At 43.4% G+C, this 27,795-nt stretch overlaps 1 long non-coding RNA gene across 3 annotated transcripts in view; it reads right to left on the bottom strand.

Moving 5' to 3' along the window:
- The window catches only part of LOC124665232, a 75,972-nt gene extending 52,060 nt beyond the window's left edge, over window positions 1-23,912 (bottom strand). For 2 of the 3 annotated variants that reach the window (XR_006990512.1, XR_006990511.1), the window contains exons 1-6: window positions 23,845-23,912; window positions 23,416-23,489; window positions 23,279-23,334; window positions 21,954-22,030; window positions 21,758-21,875; window positions 21,213-21,422 (exon numbers count right to left, since the gene is read on the bottom strand). This is a non-coding gene — a long non-coding RNA (uncharacterized LOC124665232). The remainder of the gene's footprint in view (window positions 1-21,212; window positions 21,423-21,757; window positions 21,876-21,953; window positions 22,031-23,278; window positions 23,335-23,415; window positions 23,490-23,844) is intronic. The other variant, XR_006990513.1, reaches the window with a different exon arrangement.
- Window positions 23,913-27,795: the final 3,883 nt, after the last annotated feature.

Raw genomic sequence — 27,795 nt, forward strand, 5'->3', positions numbered from 1 at the left:
TTCCGAAATATTGCCTTTCGACGACGCTTTTTCCAGCAGAATCTCGGCTCCGGTGCGCGATCCTCCAATAATCATGAAACATGCAAAATAGATGAAATAACATAAGTATCATCTCCAAATATGAAATATATCAATGAATAACAGCAAATTATGATATAAAATAGTGATGCAAAATGGACGTATCAATGTGTTTCACATCTCGTTACTCCGGAAGTGCTTAGAGGTACCTGAGAAGACCGAGGTTTTCAAGAACATCAATCATCGAGCTGTGGATATCAACTCAGATTTGACATATCGCGAAGTACCTATTCGCATCTTGGAAGAAGCTTTCAGAACCACACGCACACGAAGTATCAAGTTTCTGAAGATCCAATGGAGTAATCACACCGAAGAAGAAGCCACTTGGGAGAGAGAAGACTTCATGAAGACTGAGTACCCAAATCTCTTTAGTACCTAGTTTTCTTTAAGATCTCGGGACGAGATCTTTTGTAAGGGGGAAGGGTTTGTAACATCCCAAGTTTCAACAATAATAAATAAAGAGAGAGAAGTCAATTACCCAAATTTCACAACAAACAAAAACTTTTTATATGCATATAGTGTTCCATATAGTTTTATGCATAGTGTGCATTTCTATTGTGCAATTGCCATGATGAGTGCCTATTTGTGGTCTTAGTATGATCACTTGCTCTTAAACCCTAACCCATGATCATATCATCTCAATTTGAGAGAAATAAAAGAAATACCAAAAATGGCCAAATACCCTCACATACACATGAGACCAATTTGTCAAATCATCACCAAAGGCCACCATTGCTTGATCTCTTGTTTGTAAAACACTTGTATATCAAAAACAAACCCAAATGCATCAAAAAAACCATATTCAAATCAAAGAAAATCTCAAATTCAACTAACATATGATAATGGTCATATGGCCACTTTTTAATTTCTTCACCACTTTGCACCCCTGGATCTTTTGATTCCTAAACCAAATTTGGTCAACTCTTGCCACCTCATCCAAGACCTTATGAAGATGAACAACTTTGCTGTTGACCATTAGTGCTGAAGTTGACTAGGTTGACCATGGTAATTAGGACAAAATGCTATATGAGAGTAAAGTGAAGATGACCACATTTTTGAAACTTTGCAAATCTTCTCCAAATTGAATACCACCACCACCATTCTAGCACATTAATTATATGTTTGAGTTCCACCAAAAAGAATTTTGAAATTCAAATAATTTTCTCATGCGGCCATTGTGTCGAACACATGGCAGGCATCATTCCAGAATTGTGTTGCACCCTATTACCCTCTGGGTCGAATAGGATGGGACAACTTGGATGGAATTGAGAAAGTGAGTTGTGTAACTCGAATAAGAATCAAATAGCATGGGTGTGATGCTAGGATAGATTATCGGGGTAGAGATCTACGATAAGATGTAAACGGATGCTTGTTATAACTAGGTAACTACATATCGATGATCTAAGGGTTATTGTATAGTTGGTATCCGCCATGTTACATAGTGAACCCACACTACACAATATTGCATAACTAGACAACTAGCAAACTTGTAAGTAAGACATACAAATAAATCATACCATACTAGTATGCTATAATCAACCAATACCTATCATACATACTAGTGATATAAACAATAGCGAAGATTCTCTAACATGCTATCACAAACATATAAGCAAGACAAAGGCTCGGATAAAACGTACATCATAAAACAACATGTGAAAGCTAATGCTAATACCATGAATTGCACCACCTTAGTGAACCATATATGTACACCGCAATACAAAGGGGCAATATAAATAATAAAATACTACTACCACACACGAACTAGCCAGAGCATTATATGGTCTACCATGCAATGTAACAAACATCTCATAACTTAACATGGATATATGAGACGACAAATAAATCCTGTATTACTCGTCAATCCCAAGATCAATGTTGACGACACAGCGGAATGTATATCATTACAGACGTACAAAAGATTAAATACAAAGTTTGAATAGCCACATAGTGTGACATTCATTACAATCAGAAAGCACAGCGGATAAATAAAACGCGAAGTGACTCCATCTCAGCCACAGAGCGATTGATGTAGTCCACGAGGCCTCACTCTTCAATGTCGTCGTAGTTGTCGTAGTCTTCCTTGTCTTGGTAGTACTCTGAATATCAACAAAAGTATTGTCATGAGTACATAGAGTACTCAACACACCCTCTCGATGCAAGACCTAATATATCTACATGAGGCTTCAAAGGAAGGCTGTAGGTTCTTTTGCATAAAAGCCAATTTTATTTGCAATACATTTGATAAAAGCAGTTTTAGACGAAAACATCTTTTATAATGAGTGTAATATTTCTCATCAATGTGGTTGTCCTTGACAACTCACGTATCTCATAGGATTCGGATTCCGGGGAAAGATGACAGGGGGAGAGAGAGAGGCAAAGAGGGAAATAGCAAAACAGGTTCCCGTATGTCAAGAAGGATTCATGTGTCGTCCATGACCGTGGACACGGCTATTCGAATAGTTTTAACTCTGCAGAGGTTGTACACTTTGCCCACACGACACAACCCCGTCTTGTTGCCCACCAGCCGTCGCCGATTTAATACACACCAATTGGTGTACCGGCGAGAGGATCGTGACAAGGTCTTTTAGCTAGATCCCCCAAAGATGTGACATGCCCACCGGGTCCGGCGCACGGTACTGGGAGTACGTCCCCAAACCGGTCCCCCCATCTGTGCCGAAGGTTCTCCCGTAGGCAGCCACCTCATCTGCGGTACGGCGACATCAACACCTAAGGCTGACTAACTTACCTAACCAGGCCAGTGCCCATATAGCATGTGGTTGTACGGTTGTCACAATCTTCGAATCCAAGACTTATTAGAACCCTTAAGCGGCACGAACGACGGATTGCTCCCTCCAACTTGTGAAGGGCAGCCAATCGCTCCTTCAACATTTGATTCAGCTGTCGCTCGCGCCATGTTTAGATGGTAAATTTCACCCGAGTAGAAGAGAGAGAGTAGATGAAGCACAACGGCTAACCAGCCTAGCTCAACGAGCTCAACAACTTTCAAAAGGGTATGTTTGGCCCGAAGGTCGATCAATTCCTCCAAAGAGGCAATAGGAAGTATCCTAATGATTATTTAGCGTACTAAGCATCTCTACTCTATCAGGATTATTATATAATCTCTACTCAGGGTATCAAGAAAAAGGCGACAAGCGAATCAAGGTTGGTGTGTCAATCGACACGCTAGCTACTGGAATAAAATAGCATATATATTTGTAAAACATAAAATAGCATGCAATTTGTAAAACTGGGATAAATATGATGAGAGGGCATGCCTTCGTTGATGAATCCTTCGTCTTTCTCAATAACCTGATTATGTCCACGTCCAACCTCGCCACTCCCTACTCGTCGTAACGGTAGCAAATAGCAACCAAATAAATACCAAAACAATAATCACCAAAAGCAAATGAAATACAAATAAGAATGAATGGGTGGATAAGTGTCGAATAGGATGGGACAACTTGGATGGAATTGAGAAAGTGAGTTGTGTAACTCGAATAAGAATCAAATAGCATGGGTGTGATGCTAGGATAGATTATCGGGGTAGAGATCTACGATAAGATGTAAACGGATGCTTGTTATAACTAGGTAACTACATATCGATGATCTAAGGGTTATTGTATAGTTGGTATCCGCCATGTTACATAGTGAACCCACACTACACAATATTGCATAACTAGACAACTAGCAAACTTGTAAGTAAGACATACAAATAAATCGGGGGCAGCGTTTTGGCTCCCGAGTGTAGCTAGTCCTGAAATCTGTACCACCAAACATACTACCAAGATCTGTGCCACAAGCACTTATGTGTCAGATACGTGCCTGCAGAAATTGATGTAATGATGAACGGGTATTAAGAGCTACGTTACATGGGCCCATGCCTGGACGGAGAATCTTGAATTGGCCGTCTGCCTTGACTGTCGAATGGACATGGACCGGTGGTCTAGGATTTCTGTTGATCGATGGACCATCATGTAGGACTGATCACATCTGATCCAAATATGCAATGCATGTGTGCCTCGTTTGCTTGATTGTACGGAGTATTAGATTAACTTCAACAAACATTGCAAACTGAAATTTACGATGTGTTATCTGCGTTTTGCTTAGGCGGTTATTGACAATCCAGATGTCTAAAAAATTAAAATAAAATTTTAATGCTTTTTCAGAAGCTGCATTTTAGGGCATGGCAAACACTAACTCTGAGTCGATGTCGGTGTCTTCCTCGTCTGTCAGGATGGTGTCAAGCCAGCGGTCGCTGTCGTCGGGATGGTCGGTAGTCCCGGCTCCTTGAGCCGGTACTGCTTGTCGGAGGAGGCCTTCGCCGCCAAATGCTCCGCCTTCTTCTTTGCCTAATAATTATTCTCGTACTCAACGTCTTCGAGATGCTGCCGTCTCCACCCTGCCATGCGATGCTTGTCCGTCTCCGCGGCCAGCTGCTGCTGCACCGCCCTTGCGTGGCGGCGCTCGCCCTGCACTGAAACAAGGCGCAGTCGTGGCGCGAGCATCTCCATTGTTTCGTGGTTGGTGGTTTTCGAGGAAGTTTAATAAGAGACGCGATCAGAAAAACCACCACCGGCACAACTTGTCGGAGAAGGCCTTCGCCGCCACATGCTCCGCCTTTTTCTCTGCCTAATAATTATTCTCGTACTCAACATCTTCAGGATGCAGCCGCCTCCACCCTGCCATGCGATGCTTGTCTACCCTGCGTGGCGGCGCTCGTCCTCCGCCAAAACAAGGCGCAGCGGTGGCGTGAGCATCTGCGATGTCTCTTGGTTGGTGGATTAATTCCGAGGAAGTTTAATAAGAGGCTCAGCCAAAAAAAAACCACCACGTGACGGCTATGTAGGTAGGCACCACATAACTGCTATGCGGTTGTAGCGGACCTGCATCGTCGCCGCGATGGCCTCGAACGAGGCGAGCAGCTGCCGTTGCTTGTTGGTCACGTCCATGGCCTCTCCGTCGCCGAAATTGTCGAGATCAAGGTCGAGGTAGTGCAGACGTCATCGCTGACAGCGTCAAGATCGACGTTGGTGGCGTCCATGGGCGCGGGTGGCTGCACCCCTACCAAGACGAGGCGCAAGGCCTCTTGCGACTACCACAACTGCAGCCGTGCATCGGCGAGCTTGGCCTCCACTTCCGCTAGGCCTGCCTCGGCCTCCGCCCTTCGAATGATCGCGTCAGCCATGTCCGGGCCGAACGTAGCCGTATCGTAGAGAAGCGAATATGCGCAGACCCACCACCTCTCCTTGCTAAAGCAGCGACTCCGCTAAGACCCACTCCCTCTCCTCGCGGCAGCAGCCTAGATCGCTCGCAGAGCAGCGACTTCACGAAGACCCGCTCCCTCTCCTCGACGGCGGCAACATACGCCTCCTCGCAGAGCAGTGACTCAGCGAAGATCCGCTTTCTATCATCGGCGACGTCAGCCTGGGCTGTGGCCTACACCTACCCCCATCCCCTTGACGTGCGACCCGTACAGCTAGCCTATCGGGCGTAGGCGGTAGTTTCTTCCGCCTCGTACGCCGCCATCGCAACAATGTCGGTGGAGTCCAGGTCATCCGGAAAGAGGGTGCGCGCCATCTCAGACTGGTAGGTCCAGGTGCGGTGGGGCTTGGCCATGGATGCTAGGGTTTTGCCCTCATTGTTGGGCGCCACCGCCCATTTATAACGTTGCCAAAGGGTGGGAAACGTTGGGCGTGAGCGCCAAGTTTCCCACGTGGGTGAATCGGCAGCCAAGCCCGCCAATTGAGCGGCCACACGCGGGAGTCGGCATGCCTTGCGCGGAAACCGTTAATCGTCGGTGGCAGGTCTCGACGGGATGGTAATCGCCATTACTTGTCGTTGATGGTGCCAAAAAAATGTGTGTGCCCTGGCTACCCTAGACTCAAATGGACTGACGGTGCAATGTAGCCGATTTCCTTGTGTGCCGCCCGACCTAAACAGACCAAAACGGTGTACGATCACAGAGGCGTACGAGCGTCTTCTATGATTGCCCGGGCTATGCTCGCACTTTGGGTTTTAAATTTAGTTTTGGTATTTTCTTTCGCTTCAAGCCGCGATTCGCAAATTTCCTGAAATTATTGAAATTTTGAAGAAAATATTCAGAAATTTCACTCAGCTTTAAATTGCTGGAAATTACATTCATTTAGCAAAAAAAATGAAAATATGTGGAATCCAACTTACAACTTTATGTACTTCCCCAGGCCGATCAACCGCCGAAGCAGTTCTTTTTTTTTCAAATATCAACATAATTTTTCGGCAGAATGATATTTTTTCGACCCTAACCGGAATTTGTAAATCTCACTAAAATTGTTGGAAATTTTGACGAAATTTTATGCCTTTCTTCCAAAAACTCCAATCAGGTAACGTCTCGAGGTGGGCGGGAACAACTACAAACGAAATAGAGCCAACCGAGGTGGCTGACAATCTTGACGGTGCACGCCGTTTCTTCCGTCCAGGACCAACGGACCCATAGGACTTAAATGCTTGCAGATGCTTGACCTGCACACTGTTCATAAAACGATGCCTGCTTCTGAATACAAGTAAGAAATACAATGAATGGTACTGAGATGGAAGCCAATAATTGGTCCACACAAAGGGAGCATCTGGACCTGGGTTCCAAAACGAGTTTCCGAAATAAATCATACCATACTAGTATGCTATAATCAACCAATACCTATCATACATACTAGTGATATAAACAATAGCGAAGATTCTCTAACATGCTATCACAAACATATAAGCAAGACAAAGGCTCGGATAAAACGTACATCATAAAACAACATGTGAAAGCTAATGCTAATACCATGAATTGCACCACCTTAGTGAACCATATATGTACACCGCAATACAAAGGGGCAATACAAATAATAAAATACTACTACCACACACGGACTAGCCAGAGCATTATATGGTCTACCATGCAATGTAACAAACATCTCATAACTTAATATGGATATATGAGACGACAAATAAATCTATATATAGTTAAACAAGAGCAAGACATGTTATTATTTATTCGAAAAGTACATGAAGATACTTCAATATATAGTATGCAATACTATCACAAAAATAAGTTATCATCTAGGTATGTAACACACATGATCGATCAATGGAGTATCACATGAACAACTTATATAACTATAATATAGACCAAGCATGATCATGCACACTACTATAATAATAAGCTAGTAAAATAAATAGAATCAAGCATCTCATATGACACACGATACACAAGATACCATGGTAGCTAAGCATGAATGATAAACTAGTTAAACAACGCATATATAATGACACGATAAGCTAACTACCTATAGTAATATTACACCAAACAAGTGTATGGATGAGCTACTATTTAAACAAGAAAATCAAGCAATGGCATCATCTTATATGCAAATCTAGGCTACTAAACAAGTAATTAAATATTATATGCTCACATAATATAAAAAACTAACAAGAACAATTCATGTCACGGATATAATAGTACCTAATTCTATAAAATATTAAGCATAGATCAAAATATAGAAACACTAGAGAGGTTAATCATGCATAACTAACAACAAGTAACCAGACATATACCTCAAAGTACCTAGCATAGTGAGCAATCATTTTGCAAATATGAACAGAGATATATAGCCAAAGAAACTAACATGCTACTGGATCCAAGCAAACATAACGAAATAACCTCCTAGACTGAACCAAAATCTAGTATTAATAAAAATACTACTTTAACAACAACAGCAACGAAATTTCTATTTACACAAAACAAATCTGAAAACAATTATAGAGAATATTAAACATCACTAAGATCAAATAAAAAATTACTGAATTTATGTGACAAGTTCTGTAGTCATGCAAATAATTTCAAAACATCTAAACGCAATGTAAAATGTATCCAGTACACATGCTGTGGAAAGTCTACCAAACTATAGAGATGAGCTAACTCCTATATACACACGGTACAACCAATGTTCAGCAAAAATATGCATGCATATATATTGAGCAGATTTGAACATAAAACGAATGTGGCCATACCTAAATATATACTTAATTTTCTACCCACCAACTATGAAATCTGACCGCACTGCTAGGTTTCTAAGATCATTTGGCACGTATTCTATGTTGGGCTTGTGTGGATTCGAGTTGTGCAAGGTGCTAGAACGCTGATGCCATCGGATGGCATTCGGTTTACCGGAGACTCGACAAACGGTAAAACTACGGCTGGAAACCATGTCTAGGAGGTATCTCTATGGATGGGGATCGCGTTCCGAGCAAAAGAAACGGCTGGTTCTCACCGAGTTCGTCGCAGTTTGAGGTAGACGTCGGTAGCCGGAGTCGATCGCGTTGAAGGAGGTGTCGTCGGTGATCAACGGTTCGCCTTCTCCTTCCGTGGGTCTGTCCTGCTCTTCCTCGCGGTCTTGGTGGTGCAGCTGCTCAACCTCTCATGGCTGGAGTCACCGGGAACGGGAATGGCGTCCGGCGGCGTTCTTGCGAGTTTGCCTTGTTGTGTGAGGATCTAGAGCTGCAGTGTTGGTGTGGGATGAAAGAGAAGAGTGTGGGCGTCCATCAGGGCTGTATGAAGGAGAAAACTGCGCTCTGATTGAATGGGTTTAAAGGGCATATTAAAACAAGTAACGGCGGCAATTTTTAGTGCGAGCGTTTCAGTTTCTGTGCTCGTGCCGTTGTGCGTGCGGGAGATGAAGCAGCACGATGACTCTTCAGCATGCTGGGTGCTGGTTGATTCGCTCGCCTGGGCTCTCCTGTTGGAATTCTATCTCGTGCGTGCGTGCGTGTGAATCGATCGATTCGGGCAGCGCTGCTTTTTGTGCTGTCGCCGGACTGATGGTCTGCGTCTCGTGGGAGATTGAAGTACGAACGTGTTGCTGTCGAGCTCATGGGATGCTCGGACGAGCATTGCTGTCCAGTTGGGCTGGCTCTACATGCTTGGTTGGACCTAGTTAGGCTTTTGTACAGCCCTACTGCTAGGCAACAAAAGAAAACATAGTGGCTGCTAGCTTCGGCAAAGAAAGAGTCGAGAGAAGAGGGAAAATATGTGATGGACATGATTGGGTGCATCTAGTGTAGGTGAAGAAGGGGATGAAACGAAGGGAACAAGAAAACCAGCTAGCTAGCTAGCTACGATTTTGGTACACCACATTGGATGTGTATCATACATGACCAAGTTTGAAGTGGATTTTTAGAGAAAAGCAAATGAGAAGGAATTTGGCAAATCCAAATGAGACCAAATAAAAGCACAAGAAGCACTTTGATAAATTAATCTCCTACTTTGATATGTTAAATTAATTCCAAAACTTTTGGGATTAATTTTAACAACTCTAAATAAAATATTTATTTTATTTGACCGTGTTGCAACATCCTTTGTTTTAGAAAAAAAAATTCCAGTCCGAAAAAATTCAGGATGTTACAATTCTACCCTCCTTAAAAGAAATCTCGACCCCGAGATTTGACCTAAGAGAAAAGATTTGGCAACTCCTAATAGAAAGCATCTTTGTGTTTCCATGGTGATTCCTCCTTGGTGTGGTCGCTCCAGTGGACTTTGCAGAACTGCTCATATTTCTTCTCATTGTCCTTAACTTCTCAGCAAGAATTTTAAACGTCATACTCTTTGCATTTGGGGCGGTGCATGGAACTAACTCCATAGTAGACTATCTCACGGTCTGGTGGAGGACGTGGCAACTCCTCCAGTAAAACATCCAGGTACTCCCTAAGAAATCTAATATATAACAAAACCATCTCCTTCAAGTTATTCAATAGGTTATCTACTATGTTATGGGGTGCTAATTCAGCTTGTAGTACATAATGTTGCCTCCATCTTAAGTGTTAGCATCGGTACCATGGACTTCACCCTCAACAAAGTTATCTTCAAAAGTTGGCCCACATCCATGTTCACGTTTGTGCCCTCCTCCTTTGTGACGACAACCTCGGTTGGCATTCATCATGTTGTCACTTTGGGTTAGGATAAACGAGAGAGAAATAAACTAACCCATAACCCAACATATCAGAAACTAAGCATGAAAAATTCAAATAAAACTCCAAGCAAATTATTTTGCAAAACAAGGTTTTAGTATGACTACAGAAAAGAACAAACAAATGTAGTCATAATCATCAAAAAAAATGCTCTAACAGACGTAGTACCTATCTAAAGGGTTCTATAAAACTCATCCTATATGGATATCTTCTCTTGGCATCTTCAGCTTTGAAGAATGAAGTGATTCATAAATGACTCTTGAATCCATGTGTTCTTGAGATGACTTCTCCTAGATAGGATATGGTATACTAGAGAATTGGTTAGAAAATCAAAACACAACTGTGAACAAAGTGAGATAAGGAATAGCAATAGTCAAGAATTAGACTACGAGGATTTTCATAAATAGTTTTTATTTTCAAATTGCACTAAAGTTTTTTCCATTCTAACTAAGGCCACGCGACTAGGTCAACATCGGCTCTGATACCACTTCTGTGAGAACCGGAACTTAACTTTCCGACCCTCCTGTGTTACTCGTCAATCCCAAGATCAATGTTGACGACACAGCGGAATGTATATCATTACAGACGTACAAAAGATTAAATACAAAGTTTGAATAGCCACATAGTGTGACATTCATTACAATCAGAAAGCACAGCGGATAAATAAAACGCGAAGTGACTCCATCTCAGCCACAGGCAGTTGATGTAGTCCACGAGGTCTCACTCTTCAATGTCGTCGTAGTTGTCGTAGTCTTCCTTGTCTTGGTAGTACTCTGAATATCAACAAAAGTATTGCCATGAGTACATAGAGTACTCAACACACCCTCTCGATGCAAGACCTAATATATCTACATGAGGCTTCAAAGGAAGGCTGTAGGTTCTTTTGCATAAAAGCCAATTTTATTTGCAATACATTTGATAAAAGCAGTTTTAGACGAAAACATCTTTTATAATGAGTGTAATATTTCTCATCAATGTGGTTGTCCTTGACAACTCACGTATCTCATAGGATTCGGATTCCAGGGGAAAGATGACAGGGGGGAGAGAGAGAGGCAAAGAGGGAAATAGCAAAACAGGTTCCTGTATGTCAAGAAGGATTCATGTGTCGTCCATGACCGTGGACACGGCTATTCGAATAGTTTTAACTCTGCAGAGGTTGTACACTTTGCCCACACGACACAACCCCGTCTTGTTGCCCACCAGCCGTCGCTGATTTATTACACACCAATTGGTGTACCGGCAGAGGGATCGTGACAAGGTCTTTTAGCTAGATCCCCCAAAGATGTGACATGCCCACCGGGTCTGGCGCACGGTACTGGGAGTACGTCCCCAAACCGGTCCCCCCATCTGTGCCGAAGGTTCTCCCGTAGGCAGCCACCTCATCTGCGGTACGGCGACATCAACACCTAAGGCTCACTAACTTACTTAACCAGGCCAGTGCCCATATAGCATGTGGTTGTACGGTTGTCACAATCTTCAAATCCAAGACTTATTAGGACCCTTAAGCGGCACGAACGACGGATTGCTCCCTCCAACTTGTGAAGGGCAGCCAATCGCTCCTTCAACATTTGATTCAGCTGTCGCTCGCGCCATGTTTAGATGGTAAATTTCACCCAGAGTAGAAGAGAGAGAGTAGATGAAGCACAACGGCTAACCAGCCTAGCTCAACGAGCTCAACAACTTTCAAAAGGGTATGTTTGGCCCGAAGGTCGATCAATTCCTCCAAAGAGGCAATAGGAAGTATCCTAATGATTATTTAGCGTGCTAAGCATCTCTACTTTATCAGGATTATTATATAATCTCTACTCAGGGTATCAAGAAAAAGGCGACAAGCGAATCAAGGTTGGTGTGTCAATCGACACGCTAGCTACTGGAATAAAATAACATATATATTTGTAAAACATAAAATAGCATGCAATTTGTAAAACTGGGATAAATATGATGAGAGGGCATGCCTTCGTTGATGAATCCTTCATCTTTCTCAATAACCTGATTATGTCCACGTCCAACCTCGCCACTCCCTACTCGTCGTAACGGTAGCAAATAGCAACCAAATAAATACCAAAACAATAATCACCAAAAGCAAATGAAATACAAATAAGAATGAATGGGTGGATAAGTGTCGAATAGGATGGGACAACTTGGATGGAATTGAGAAAGTGAGTTGTGTAACTCGAATAAGAATCAAATAGCATGGGTGTGATGCTAGGATAGATTATCGGGATAGAGATCTACGATAAGATGTAAACGGATGCTTGTTATAACTAGGTAACTACATATCGATGATCTAAGGGTTATTGTATAGTTGGTAACCGCCATGTTACATAGTGAACCCACACTACACAATATTGCATAACTAGACAACTAGCAAACTTGTAAGTAAGACATACAAATAAATCATACCATACTAGTATGCTATAATCAACCAATACCTATCATACATACTAGTGATATAAACAATAGCGAAGATTCTCTAACATGCTATCACAAACATATAAGCAAGACAAAGGCTCGGATAAAACGTACATCATAAAACAACATGTGAAAGCTAATGCTAATACCATGAATTGCACCACCTTAGTGAACCATATATGTACACCGCAATACAAAGGGGCAATACAAATAATAAAATACTACTACCACACACGGACTAGCCAGAGCATTATATGGTCTACCATGCAATGTAACAAACATCTCATAACTTAATATGGATATATGAGACGACAAATAAATCTATATATAGTTAAACAAGAGCAAGACATGTTATTATTTATTCGACAAGTACATGAAGATACTTCAATATATAGTATGCAATACTATCACAAAAATAAGTTATCATCTAGGTATGTAACACACATGATCGATCAATGGAGTATCACATGAACAACTTATATAACTATAATATAGACCAAGCATGATCATGCACACTACTATAATAATAAGCTAGTAAAATAAATAGAATCAAGCATCTCATATGACACACGATACACAAGATACCATGGTAGCTAAGCATGAATGATAAACTAGTTAAACAACGCATATATAATGACACGATAAGCTAACTACCTATAGTAATATTACACCAAACAAGTGTATGGATGAGCTACTATTTAAACAAGAAAATCAAGCAATGGCATCATCTTATATGCAAATCTAGGCTACTAAACAAGTAATTAAATATTATATGCTCACATAATATAAAAAACTAACAAGAACAATTCATGTCACGGATATAATAGTACCTAATTCTATAAAATATTAAGCATAGATCAAAATATAGAAACACTAGAGAGGTTAATCATGCATAACTAACAACAAGTAACCAGACATATACCTCAAAGTACCTAGCATAGTGAGCAATCATTTTGCAAATATGAACAGAGATATATAGCCAAAGAAACTAACATGCTACTGGATCCAAGCAAACATAACGAAATAACCTCCTAGACTGAACCAAAATCTAGTATTAATAAAAATACTACTTTAACAACAACAGCAACGAAATTTCTATTTACACAAAACAAATCTGAAAACAATTATAGAGAATATTAAACATCACTAAGATCAAATAAAAAATTACTGAATTTATGTGACAAGTTCTGTAGTCATGCAAATAATTTCAAAACATCTAAACGCAATGTAAAATGTATCCAGTACACATGCTGTGGAAAGTCTACCAAACTATAGAGATGAGCTAACTCCTATATACACACGGTACAACCAATGTTCAGCAAAAATATGCATGCATATATATTGAGCAGATTTGAACATAAAACGAATGTGGCCATACCTAAATATATACTTAATTTTCTACCCACCAACTATGAAATCTGACCGCACTGCTAGGTTTCTTTTAGACTGAAGGCTCGAGCAGAGCCCGGCTTTAAATTAATAAAGCAACACCATACAACCGAAGGTTCCAGATACAACTCACACCGATAACACGAAGGTAACAGCTCACAAGCTAACACATCCAAATGCCCCAACATTTGGAGAACACAAACACACAGGCACAGCATAGTCCAGATACATAGAAGATAAGATAGCGACAGCGAAGAATGCTATGTCTGCATCCTGGAGGAAGTGTGGAGCGTGCGCAGTCTGTCAATGGTCAGCTCCACAGCCTCACGGTCCTGTCTCCTAGCCACTTGCTTCCACACCTGTAGATAGAGAGACATTTTGTATATGCAATCAGCAGGTTGACTAGGGAAGCGCCCCTCAATGGTAAATTTGTTTCTAATGTTCCACAGGGTCCAGCACAGCGCCGCACAGCTAATCCAGTAGACCCGTTTAGTTTGGCCTCTATACGGCTGCAGCAGCCTATAGACGTCCGCCAAGCACGTGGGGTTCCAAGAACAATGCAGCAATTCTCTAACCGCACTCCACATGAATCTGGCTAAGACGCAGGTGAAGAAGATGTGGTTTGTATCCTCCATTTCTCCACACAGGGCACATCTCCCCGAAGATGGCCCCCTCCTCCTACGAATATTGTCATTAGAGGGAAGGCGTTTGCGCACTAGCTGCCAGAGGAAGATCCTGATCTTGAGCGGAACAGCGATCCTCCACAGCACCCCATAGTGCTTCCGTGGCGTGCCCTGGCAAAGCCTAAGGTATAGGGATCGAACAGAGAACTCTCCAGAGGGTTCGAGAGACCATCGCATCACATCCCGTCCGGCCCTCAGATCCACAGACTGGAGTTCCCTCCGGATGTCAGAGAGCTCCACATGCTCAAGCCTGCCAAGCTCCCTGCGCAAGGGGATGTCCCAAAGCCCGCCGGCTGCGGCTTGCGCCACCGAGGCCTCCGGGTCTGCCGTGATGGCAAAAAGGCCTGGGAATCTCTCCCGAAAGGGTCTCGGTCCTAACCACCAATCGTGCCAGAACCGGGTCGATGTCCCGCTCACCACATGATGCTTTGCCCCCAAACAAAGCACTCGCTTGATCTTCTGACTCGTGTTCCAGAATTGTGATCCCCTTGGGTGCGAGTGTACCCAGATATCTCTACCGTTCAGGTATTTGCCGCGGACGATGTCCGCCCACAAACCCTGGGCGCCAGACAAGAGTTTCCAAACCCATTTTGCCATGAGACAAACGTTCATGAGTTTGGTGTCCATGATGCCAAGTCCCCCCATGGACTTGGGCATACAAACCGCGTCCCACCTGACCCAATGGTATTTTTTCTTTGGGCCGTTAGCCTCCCAAAAGAATCTCGCGCGGTGTTTGCGAAGGACGTCGTGTATGCCGTCCCCCAGCATGCACACCCCCATGGCGTGCAGGGGCAGGCTCGACAGGCAAGCGTTCACCAGGATGAGGCGTGCCGCCGAGGACATGAATTTACCCATCCACGGGTCTGCCCGTTTAGCCACCTTTGCTGTTAGCGGACCCCAATCCGCGGCCGTAATGGCATGGTCGGAGATAGGAAGGCCAAGATATGTGAAGGGGAAGGACCCTTGCTTGCAGTTAAGCATGTTGGCAATCCTCTGTTTCTCCCGGTCCGAGGTCCCCATGACCATGACCTCACTCTTATGGAAGTTAATGCGGAGCCCCGACATGTTCTCAAAACAGAGAAGGAGGAATTTCAAGTTGGTGATAGCCAGGTCGTCCGGCTGGATCATGATGATCGTGTCATCCGCATACTGGAGATGTGAAACCCCTCCTGGTATGATGTGCGGGATAACACCCTCAATGTGTCCCGCCTCCAGGGCTTTGTCCAAAATCGCGGCCAACGCCTCGGCCACGAAGTCGAAGAGGAGGGGAGAGAGCGGGTCCCCCTGACGCACGCCTCGCCCATTCCTAAAGTAGTTGCCTACCTCACCGTTGATGCTGATCGCAGTTTGGCCCCCCGAGACCAAACTGAGCACCCGGTGGACCCACCCTGGGTTAAACCCCTTCCGGAGGAGCACCTCCCGGAGAAAAGACCAATTGACTCGGTCGTAGGCTTTCTCAAAGTCAAGTTTCAAGAAGACTCCCCTAAGTCTCTTGGAATTCGTCTCATGAATGATCTCCTGAAGGGAAATAATCCCTTCATGAATAAGTCTACCCTTAATGAAGGCCGTCTGGGTTCTACCAATGTAACTGTTAGCTATGGGGGAGAGCCTGATCGCAAACGCTTTAGCAACAAATTTAAAGATAACATTGATCAGAGCAATCGGGCGGAATTGGCGAATATCCTCCGCCCCCTGAACCTTGGGGATGAGCGTAAGCACCCCAAAGTTAAGCCTCGCGATATCCACACGTCCCAGTGCAAAGCCGTTAAGGATGGCCAAGATGTATGGCTTGACCAAGGCCCAAAATCTCTTGAAGAAAATGACCGGGAACCCGTCCGGGCCGGGAGCCGTGTCATTTGGCACGTATTCTATGTTGGGCTTGTGTGGATTCGAGTTGTGCAAGGTGCTAGAACGCTGATGCCATCGGATGGCATTCGGTTTACCGGAGACTCGACAAACGGTAAAACTACGGCTGGAAACCATGTCTAGGAGGTATCTCTATGGATGGGGATCGCGTTCCGAGCAAAAGAAACGGCTGGTTCTCACCGAGTTCGTCGCAGTTTGAGGTAGACGTCGGTAGCCGGAGTCGATCGCGTTGAAGGAGGTGTCGTCGGTGATCAACGGTTCGCCTTCTCCTTCCGTGGGTCTGTCCTGCTCTTCCTCGCGGTCTTGGTGGTGCAGCTGCTCAACCTCTCATGGCTGGAGTCACCGGGAACGGGAATGGCGTCCGGCGGCGTTCTTGCGAGTTTGCCTTGTTGTGTGAGGATCTAGAGCTGCAGTGTTGGTGTGGGATGAAAGAGAAGAGTGTGGGCGTCCATCAGGGCTGTATGAAGGAGAAAACTGCGCTCTGATTGAATGGGTTTAAAGGGCATATTAAAACAAGTAACGGCGGCAATTTTTAGTGCGAGCGTTTCAGTTTCTGTGCTCGTGCCGTTGTGCGTGCGGGAGATGAAGCAGCACGATGACTCTTCAGCATGCTGGGTGCTGGTTGATTCGCTCGCCTGGGCTCTCCTGTTGGAATTCTATCTCGTGCGTGCGTGCGTGTGAATCGATCGATTCGGGCAGCGCTGCTTTTTGTGCTGTCGCCGGACTGATGGTCTGCGTCTCGTGGGAGATTGAAGTACGAACGTGTTGCTGTCGAGCTCATGGGATGCTCGGACGAGCATTGCTGTCCAGTTGGGCTGGCTCTACATGCTTGGTTGGACCTAGTTAGGCTTTTGTACAGCCCTACTGCTAGGCAACAAAAGAAAACATAGTGGCTGCTAGCTTCGGCAAAGAAAGAGTCGAGAGAAGAGGGAAAATATGTGATGGACATGATTGGGTGCATCTAGTGTAGGTGAAGAAGGGGATGAAACGAAGGGAACAAGAAAACCAGCTAGCTAGCTAGCTACGATTTTGGTACACGTGCATGCACATTGGATGTGTATCATACATGACCAAGTTTGAAGTGGATTTTTAGAGAAAAGCAAATGAGAAGGAATTTGGCAAATCCAAATGAGACCAAATAAAAGCACAAGAAGCACTTTCATAAATTAATCTCCTACTTTGATATGTTAAATTAATTCCAAAACTTTTGGGATTAATTTTAACAACTCTAAATAAAATATTTATTTTATTTGACCGCGTTGCAACATCCTTTGTTTTAGAAAAAAAAATTCCAGTCCGAAAAAAATCAGGATGTTACAATTCTTGACTAAACCACTTTAATCTTGTGATCATGAGGCTCTTCTGCAACGCCTGCATCAAGCCTTGTCCTTGCCATGGTCGTTTAAAGTGAGGAGAGAGCTCCTTTCTCCTCATGCCATGCACACCCGGCCACCTTTGGCCACTCCTTCTCTGCACCCTCTCTCTCCCCAAAACCTTGTCCTGGAGAATCCCTGGGACTTGCTGATCATGACCATGCACGGCTGGAACTCGAGCACGCACGGCATTGGCCAGGCGACGCGCGCCCAGCACCATGCCAGGACATGCCAGGCACGCGGTGAGCGCGCTCTGGACACGCCAGTACGTCGCACGCTCGATCGCCCTCGTCCTTCCCCTGCATCCCTATGACTGCGACGAGAACTGCCACCCTCTCCTCTACCGCGTAGACATGCTCGAGCGCCTGCGGCCGCCTCGTCACCGTCGTCCGCGTCGGAAAGATGCCGCGGGTACTGCCGCACTCGAATCAAGCTTCTGAGCGATCCCGTCGTCCTCTCGCCGCGCCAGCTACTCCTCGAGCATCGCCATAATGCCGCCTACAAGATGCCGTCCTCCCCTTGCCCTTTCGATCGCCGGAGACGCCGCGCCATGCTTGCCCCTTCACAGCACCCACGGCACCCTCTTGGCACTATAAATAGAGGAACCCCCAGCACGATCTCTTCACACCAGTCAACTCTCCTCTCATCACTGATCCACCTCACCACCTTAGTTCAGCCAATTACTGCCAGAGACGTCGCAATTGCAAGATCACCGCCGCCGGAGCCAGTACATCGTCGCCGTTGATCCAAGCTTCCCCACGCCTCGCCGACGGTACCAGGAGCTTCCCCATCCACGCCAACGTCACCGCGCACCTCGCCCTCGCCCGCGGGAACGCCGGTAGGCCCTCCGACCCCCTATGCTCGCCGCCAGACGCTCGCCCTCTCGTCGGAGAAGACGACGGTTGTGAGCCGTCGATCTGCTCTCTAATCCTACGCCCCACGATAACTCATACCGCTTCGGCGTTTATGAGGCGCTGACAGGTGGTTCCCACCTCGTCAGACGGCCCGCTCGCACTGGCGCGTTGCTGGGCCGTGTTTCGCCGTTTGAATCTTTTGGCCCGTAGGCTTTTCCCGCGTGGCCCAACAATTCAAAAATCCGTTTAATTCGATTTAGTTCAAATGCTTACTGGTGTCTTTGTCAAATTTGAATAACTTTCAAACTACTACACCAAATTTAGCAAACTTCATATCTCTGGAAAGCCCATGAAATTATCTAACTAATGCCACTAGTCCCACCTCCAAATTCGTAGTAGAATTCAAATGCTAAAAATAACAAGACATGGACTCTTGCAACTTCAAACTTTATTTAAAATTCAATCAAAATTGATTTTGAGTTGATTCCAACTCTCATAAATCACATTTGATGCCCTCTAATTGAACATGCAAAAAGATAGCTAAGTTGTTTGTATGATCATGGACTAGATCAAAATAATGGCTATGGAGCCATTTCTAGTGCATTTAAATCTTGAAATTCAAATTCTATAAATAGTATGAGAGCTACTCTCTCATTTAAATCTTGATCCTAAGTAATTCCATAAGAGGTAATGACCTTGAGATAATGAACCTCCTATGCCATTACTTAGTGATTTTAAATCATTATCAAGTTATTCTTAAATTGCATGAGGTGTAGCACCTCATTTAAATTATACTCCCTTATAATAGATATGAAATGTTGACCTTGGTCAACCTACATTTCATACCTGACTATTATTGAAGGAGATTAAATCTTGATAGGGTTAATGAGAGTAAAGTAGTTTCTCTAAAGAGTTAATTAAGCAAACCAAATGAATAAGTATATAATGAGAGGAAATTATTTTTCTCTTAAATAAGAACTAACCAAGTAATTCACCATGCAATGTTTGTGTGTTGCTAGAATCATGTGTGTGAACCACTTTGGTGTGTTTTAGTCAAGCATGTAAGATTAGTTTGGTGTTTATATACCTCGTATTCGTATATAGACGCTAGTAACGAGGAATAACAAGAGGAGGAGGCCTACTCTCAAGAGGAGGAGGAAAACTTTGACAACTACCCCACTCAAGGCAAGCTAACACTCTTGCCAAGTCCTAAGTGCAAGGCTCTACAAGAGCAAGGCACCATCACAATTTATTTTATGTCTTACCTATCCCATGTTTTTACCTTGCAATTATTTTTGCTTATTGTATTTCAAGGTTTATTTTGATTCATGATTCACTTGGTCTAGATTAGCACAAGAGTATCAAATTTAGCCTAGAGCAAATAAAGCGAGATAGCACCCCTCATGACTAGCTGCTATTGCTAAATAACTAAAAGTGACTACTCTAGATGGGAACATGTGAATTGCCTTTGAAAGATTTTGAAGGTGAATATGACCTGAATGACTTGGTGAATTTTGGTGAAAACTGATGATTGGGTTTGAATGCGATACCCTTCTAATTTTACAAGTACCCCCACAATACCTGATTATGGGTAGGGCTTAACTAGAAACTTGTGTATCTTAGTATGGGTTCCCTCTAAACAAACATCATAGGGGTTACGCCGAGGCTGCCTCCGTTACAAGTGAAATGGTGTGAATATGAGGTGAATGTACGACCCAATCCCTGTGCAGTTCCCGGGTTAACAGTTGGTTTTCACCGGGAGGCCAAGCTCATGGGGAGAGGTGCCTATACTAGGGTGTATAAGTGAAAGGTTAAGGTTGATGATCCGCGTACTGAGTTACGATGATTCGGGGTTATCCTCGACGGATGTAATCAAATGTTGTGGCACAAGAGTACAACCTCTGCAGAGTGTTAAACCTATTCGAATAGCCGTGTCCACGGTTACGGACGATTGGAAAGGCCATACTATTCCGTTGTCAGAACTTTTGTCTTGAAAAGAGTTGTTGAATTGAAAGGTGATTTGACTTGAATCACCATGAATGGTGGGGATGACACTAATGTTCCCACTGGAGTTAGTCTAGCAAATGAAGAGTCTTTACTAAAAGTTTATTGAACTAAAACTTGGCTTTATGCAAATAAACCTAGAGCTTAGCACCCCTTACTACAATTGTTGAGTTATTACATTAGTATTAGTTTGCGAGTACTTTAAAGTACTCATGGCTGTGTCCCTGGCTATTCAAATGCCAGACTATGAAGAGGAGCAACAATATAAGGATGATGGACAACAGGACGTCTACGATAACTAGGATCGTCTTCTAACATCAAGCGTTGCCTGTGGAATAGATAGTCCACTACTACTTCGCTTCCGCTACTATTTGTGTTGTTGAACAATCTATTTGTGTAATATTGGATCATGTGATCTATGGTTGTAAGACAAGTATGTGTTGTAATAAATGATGACTCTATGCTACTTAACTATTATGTCTCGCAAAAACAATCTTCCTGGGATTGCGATGTATGATATAATAGGCATCTGGACTTAAAAATCTGGGTGTTTACATCGTGCCTACCTGGAGATGGTTTCTTCTGCCCAGAGTGCCGAGATGGAGGCGTCGGCCTTGCTCATCGTACAGTATGAGCCCGCTGAATCGCGGCAGCTCACACCGCATCCCCATCAGTATCCTCCTCTGCCACACCGGCCGCCCGGGCGTCATCGCTGCCGTCGACGTCCCAAACCGCTCACGCCTCATGGGCTTCACGGCCCCTGATGCTTGTATCTTCTGTATCAAACAATGCAGTCAGTTTCTCCAACGATTCCATCTGGAGTACATACAATACAAGGTTAATTATGTGCTCAACGGAGAGCATAGCAAGCCAATTCTTTTTTTTTGAGGGAAAATAGCATAGCATATCAATTCAACCAAATAACCAAGGGAATTCAAGCGATTGCATTGCTTGCAGAACTGAGTAGATGCATAGGTCAGTTCTGTGGCAATAGCATACCAAGTATTGATGTAGTATATGCAGTATTGCAAACATGTACTGTATTTCACTGTGCCATATGAACATCATAAAATGTCACATCATCAAACATTAATGAGCAAGGCACAATTACCTGTTATCCATTGGAATTTTCATCATGTGTTACTCCTCTGCCCACTCATCATCGACATGCAATTTGGACAACACATCAACCCACTTCTCATTGACAGGATTAAACTGGATGTACGTCACTGAAATTCCAAGCAATAAAAGAAAGTTAAGAATTATGTTGGCAGAGAGAGTAAATAATATTGGAGCATAAATCTTACCGTAGACATGCACATGGATAATTTGGTGCGGCAATGGCCGTATCATTTTGAGGAAGCCACCAGGTAGACAGATGGTTCTAAAATAGCAGCCAGACGAAAATCAGTTCCAGGGAAAATGAGTTCCATGAAAAGGAGTATAAAGTCTACCTCGAGTATTCGCCAAAACATGATCATGGTAATAATACACAAATTTACCATATGATGCAAACATTTTCAGTATCTTTTCCCTGGTTATTCTTTTGATTGTCTTTATTAAAAATTGCATGGATAAAAGTTAGTTGACTATAGCATTTATCTTTAACAGGGTTGCTACAAAATTGGTAGGGTTCAGACAAATTCAGAAAACTAATTTTGCAAAATTATGACTCGGGTACTCGTACATAAAGCCATCCTTAAACAAGAGTTCTAACATCCTTCGAGTCCTTGGTAGGGTTCAGGCAAATTCAGAAAACTAATTTTGCAAAATTATGACTCGGGTAATGCACATAAAGCCATCCTTAAACAAGAGTTCTAACATCCTTCAGTGAACTTAAACAAGAGTTTCAGTTAGGAGTGGAGTACATTGCATTTTAAACTCTTCAAACAGTACAGTGATTTTGAAAATTGACTGCGAGCCTATCATCGATCCTTTGGTATCAGCATAGATGCTATAATAGGAGAGACACTACAGAGCATAAATTCAAGTTTAGATGAACAGTTGAATGCTTCCAGCACGTAAAGTGAAAATCTGTACAGAGCTATATTCAAGTTTCAAAATATTATTACTCCAAAGTGGTAGTTCTACTTATATATGGAAAATTAATTAATTGAACAGATTCATACTGCTTTTATTTGCATGCTGGACTGTGTGAATGGAAAAACTGCAGGATTCACCTATATCCATTTATTTGTTACTTTGAAGACACAAATGAATAAAGAATTCAGAAGCTATCCATTAACATCTTATTTCATTCAACTCGTGTAATTAGAGATACATCGTCACTAATTTCCAAGAAAAATATCATGGCCAAGAGCATAAACACACAAGCACCACAATACATATTCATATTACTTCCAACTGATATCATTTATCCATGATTCTATTCACGTTTTTCGCATCATAGGGAAGATTCAAAATAGGAAGCATATAGGCCAAAATATGATGAGGAATGCATCTAGGGCGATAGCAAGACTCACTTGAGAATGAATCTTTTTAGACACACATAGATTCAATAGTTTTGTTTGAAAGTGAAATCACCTTCTAAGTTATTAGAAATATTCAGATTTCTTTTATGTACCTAAAATAGTTGGATCAAGCTCAGCACTGAAGATAATATGCATCTTACCTTCCAGTGAAGTGTTTAAATCTGAAATGACAGGGATGCAGACATATGTTCTTACCCTGCAAGGCATTTGCAAAAAGTAATATTTAATACATAGCTATGATAATGCATATATAGTTCGCCGGTATGGGTTGATTTACCATTTTCCAACTTCGCTCTTCTCTTACTCCTGTCACATGCACTGGTAAAAACGACTTCATTTCCATCTCCACCTCTGAAAAATATAGAATATAGTCATATACAGATCATTATGTTGGCAGAGTTGATCTTATTAATCATAGGGAAGTGCTAAAATATCTAGTTCAGCCAAAAATATTCGAGCAATGGGACTGCATGCAAGATTACATGAGCACACCACAATAGTGATGATAAGCACAAAATTATAACGTAGTGCTAAGACAATTAAGAAAAGATAACCTATAAAGAAAAAGGAACGGCGATAGTAATACTTCATGAGTAATAGCTTTTACTGCACAATAATAAAATGTTCACCAACCACTGAACAACACAACATCAGCGAGGCTAAAAAAAGTCAAATGAACACACAACATGTGTGTAACCAAACCCACCTCAAGCACGATGAATCTCATGACATTTTCCCCAACCAAGTGGGAAAGGATGGCGGCATTGGCAAGATGAGGCCGGTGGTCACGAGCAAGGGAAAAGATACAACCCAACCTGTATATCCATGATTTTCAGTGAATGAGCAGACGGTTTTGATCTCAATAGAACAGGGCGAACAATATATAGAGGGATCCAGAGCTACCAACAGAACATGGACATATATTGCAAATAGTGAGCATAGTGCAAATACATACATAATAGGTCTCGATCAGACACAACTCTACCTATAAATTTTGCGCCTATATGATACTTAATTTTTACACCCAAAGAAACAAAGGATACTTCATGAAAAGGAGCACCGAATACTTGTTGTATGTTCGTGTCGCCTACTTCGAGCAACGCCCAAGACCGATAAAAATAACCTCCAGCCAAAAAGGCCCAAGATGAAAAAGACAAAAAATTAAAAACAGTAACTATTCATTCAGTGTATATATAATTTCAAACAAATATTGGCATGGGCAGTATCTATAATTGCTGCAGTATCATTGACAGCATCAACCATAGAAACAACAACTAATCGAAAACTGCCTAAACTATTATTCAGAGCTATGATAAAAAAAAAAAGAAAACTATTCAAAACTCACTTAACAGGACAAGTGGTTGCAATAGAGAGTAATGACATAGGAAAAGTGGTTGCAATAGAGAGTAATGACATATATTTCAACGCAAGATTATTCACTTTTGAAGTTTCAGTATGTAGGACATTGAATCAATCTTGTACTAATACAACAAATTGAATCACCCAATGCCACCAAAGAATAGGCATCATTTCAGTCAAGCTATATAGAGGCAAAAGATCTGAACTAATTTTACCTGAAGCACAACTGACGCATTGTGAGAGTCACCTCATCTTCACCAAACAACCTAGCTACAACGCTTCTCGCTCTTTCAAATCTGAAAGCCACCACCTGGTACATCAGCTTTTCCTTAAATAGTTCATACAATCATCTTAATCAGCAAGGACTTTCACCAAACACCTTGTAGGAAAATATACAAATGGATCTGCAGAAACAAAGATGAGATTTTCTAGGGTTCCTCCACTTTTACCTCAGCCTTGAGGGGGGCGAGGTACCACACCAGATCGAGTGGCGACCTGCTCTCCTCCCTGCATAGTTCATTTGAGAGAGGGGAAGAGGGAGGGAGGTAGGGTTAGAGAGAACCTGCAAGTCCACCGGTCGCGGAGGTCGCCTCCTTCATGCGCGCTGTAGATCGGGCGTCGAGGGGCGGGGAAGAAGAGCTCGCCGCTGCTGCTGTGGCTCGCCCGCCGGAGCTCAACCTGCGGCAAGGAACTCACCTCCGGAGCAGAACGTGCTCTGGCAAGAAAAATAAGAGAGATGAAGGAAACGAGATATTGGGAGAAATTGGGAGAGGAACCAGGAAGGGAAGAAAACCGGTCGCTAGTCGCCACCATGTCGCACCACTGCACCTCCACATGCCGCCGCTCCGTAAGCAACTACAAGCTCAAGTCGCAAGACCTCTTCCTCTACAACCCCGCCCGACGGTCACAGTCGACTGCACCGGGGAGATGTCTGGCGGAGGGGAGGAGGACGGGGAGGTGCTCGTGGATGTCTTCATGTAGATCCCGCCAACGTCGACGAGTTTCTCGGCGGGCGATGGAGGTGGGGTTGTGGCATGGGATGCTGGAGCCTGGAGGTGTAGCTGCTAGCCGACAGAGAGAGGCGACAGGAAAAGGGGAGGCTGGCGGCGCTGGAGAGGCGGGCGAAACGCTTCGTCGATCGAAACCCGTTTAGAGATTCGGTTGGGCGTGGCCCATGTGGACTATGGACGGGGAAGCGCGACGATGAAAGAACGAAACGTATCGATGTAGTGGCAGAATAAGGAACCACTTTAGTTTTTTTAAGTAGCAGAGATAATGGTTTTTTTACTGTCAAAAGTGCCGACAAATTGGCATGCACTCTTTGACTACAGTTAGTCATGATGCCCCAAGTAATGCCCCTAATGGCGACATAAAGATTTGGCAAAACATATGGAAGGCTCATGTTCCAAACAAAGTGCATATCTTCAGCTCGCTGTCTTGCGTCCGACAATTTACCCACCCAAAAAAGTAAATGGAGAAGGACTTTGGAGAAACAAAATATCTGCACTATCTGCGGAAATACAGTAGAGGATAGCTTCCACGCCACCGTAACATGCTCAAAAGCAAAGGCGCTAAGGCACAAAATGAGAGAGTTTTGCCCGCAAAAAAAAATTATATTTAGCCCGCAAAAAAAAGAGTTTTGGCCACTGCAAAAAGAAGACAGGTTTGTTAATTCTGGGTTGAACTGGTGATACGTCTCCGACGTATCGATAATTTCTTATGTTCCATGCCACATTATTGATGTTATCTACATGTTTTATGCACACTTTATGTCATATTTGTGCATTTTCTGGAACTAACCTATTAACAAGATGCCGAAGTGCCGCTTGTCGTTTTCTGCTGTTTTTGGTTTCAGAAATCCTAGTAACGAAATATTCTCGGAATTGGACGAAATCAACGCCCGGGGTCCTATTTCGCCACGAAGCTTCCGAAGTCCGAAGAGGAGACGAAGTGGGGCCACGAGGTGGCCGGACTACGAGGCGGCGCGGCCCAAGCCCCGGCCGCGCCGGCCTGTAGTGTGGGCCCCTCGTGCCGCCTCCCGACCTGCCCTTCCGCCTACTTAAAGCCTCCGTTGCGAAACCCCCGGCACCGAGAGCCACGATACGGAAAACCTTCCGGAGACGCCGCCGCCGCCGATCCCATCTCGGGGGATCCAGGAGATCGCCTCCGGCACCCTGCCGGAGAGGGGATTCATCTCCCGGAGGTCTCTACGCCGCCATGGTCGCCTCCGGAGTGATGTGTGAGTACTCTACCCCTGGACTATGGGTCCATAGCAGTAGCTAGATGGTTGTCTTCTCCCCATTGTGCTTCATTGTCGGATCTTGTGAGCTGCCTAACATGATCAAGATCATCTATCTGTAATTCTATATGTTGCGTTTGTTGGGATCCGATGAATAGAGAATACTTGTTATGTTGATTATCAAAGTTATGTCTACTAGATGATACCCCGCGCGTTGCGGCGGATATTTTTAAACCATGTAAAGAATAAGAACAATTTTACTGAAAACTTTAATGTAAAATTAGTTTGGCATTTCATTATTTCAAAGTTAATAAATATACTCTATTGCAAGGTCAACGTACTCAGTGAGTGCATTTGGCAACTATTCAGTTTGTAAATCTTTGTCATCCGAAAGTATAACCTTGACATGTCCTTTTGCTTGTTGATGTATTTCCTTGTGAAGAACCGATGATCTAATCAGTATGCTTGTGATGTCTGCATGCGATGGACCGCCTTGGTTGCCCTCTTATAAAGTTAGATGCGGTGGTCATTTCATATCCTTGATTTTTTTTGTATTTCCTCGGTATACATCCTGCTAGCTTCTTTCGGCGATTAGCCTTTTTTTGTGACAATTTTTTGGGCGATTAGCTGAAGATGAAGTACCTAAGCGTGGGCCTCATTGGTGTGCCCGATAGAAAGCATATTAAATGAAGAAGCAATGTGAAATAGAAATGTATGGTTGAATGAGTACCTGCTTTGGCTTTGCTGTCGCTCCGTGTATCACAGATGGGAGAAGCCCGTGACTTGAAAGTTGGTATCTGTATTTTGATATGAACGAATGAACTGGGACTCGTGTACTTATATAGAGGCATGTTCTGCTGCCTTTCATTCTTCAAGTGGTTATTCCATTTCCATTGAAATGGATGCTTGTTAAAAAGTTATCAGAGAAAGTTTTTGTGAATTAGTACTGATTAATTTATATATTGTTATAACTGGCAGCGGTTTATTTGTTTTGCTGGAAGAAACACAATCCTACTTCTGTTCTGCACACACCAAAGCTCAGGATGCCAAGGCACACAA

Source organism: Lolium rigidum, chromosome 6, assembly GCF_022539505.1.
Source record: "Lolium rigidum isolate FL_2022 chromosome 6, APGP_CSIRO_Lrig_0.1, whole genome shotgun sequence".
NCBI classification, from domain to species: Eukaryota; Viridiplantae; Streptophyta; class Magnoliopsida; order Poales; family Poaceae; genus Lolium; species Lolium rigidum.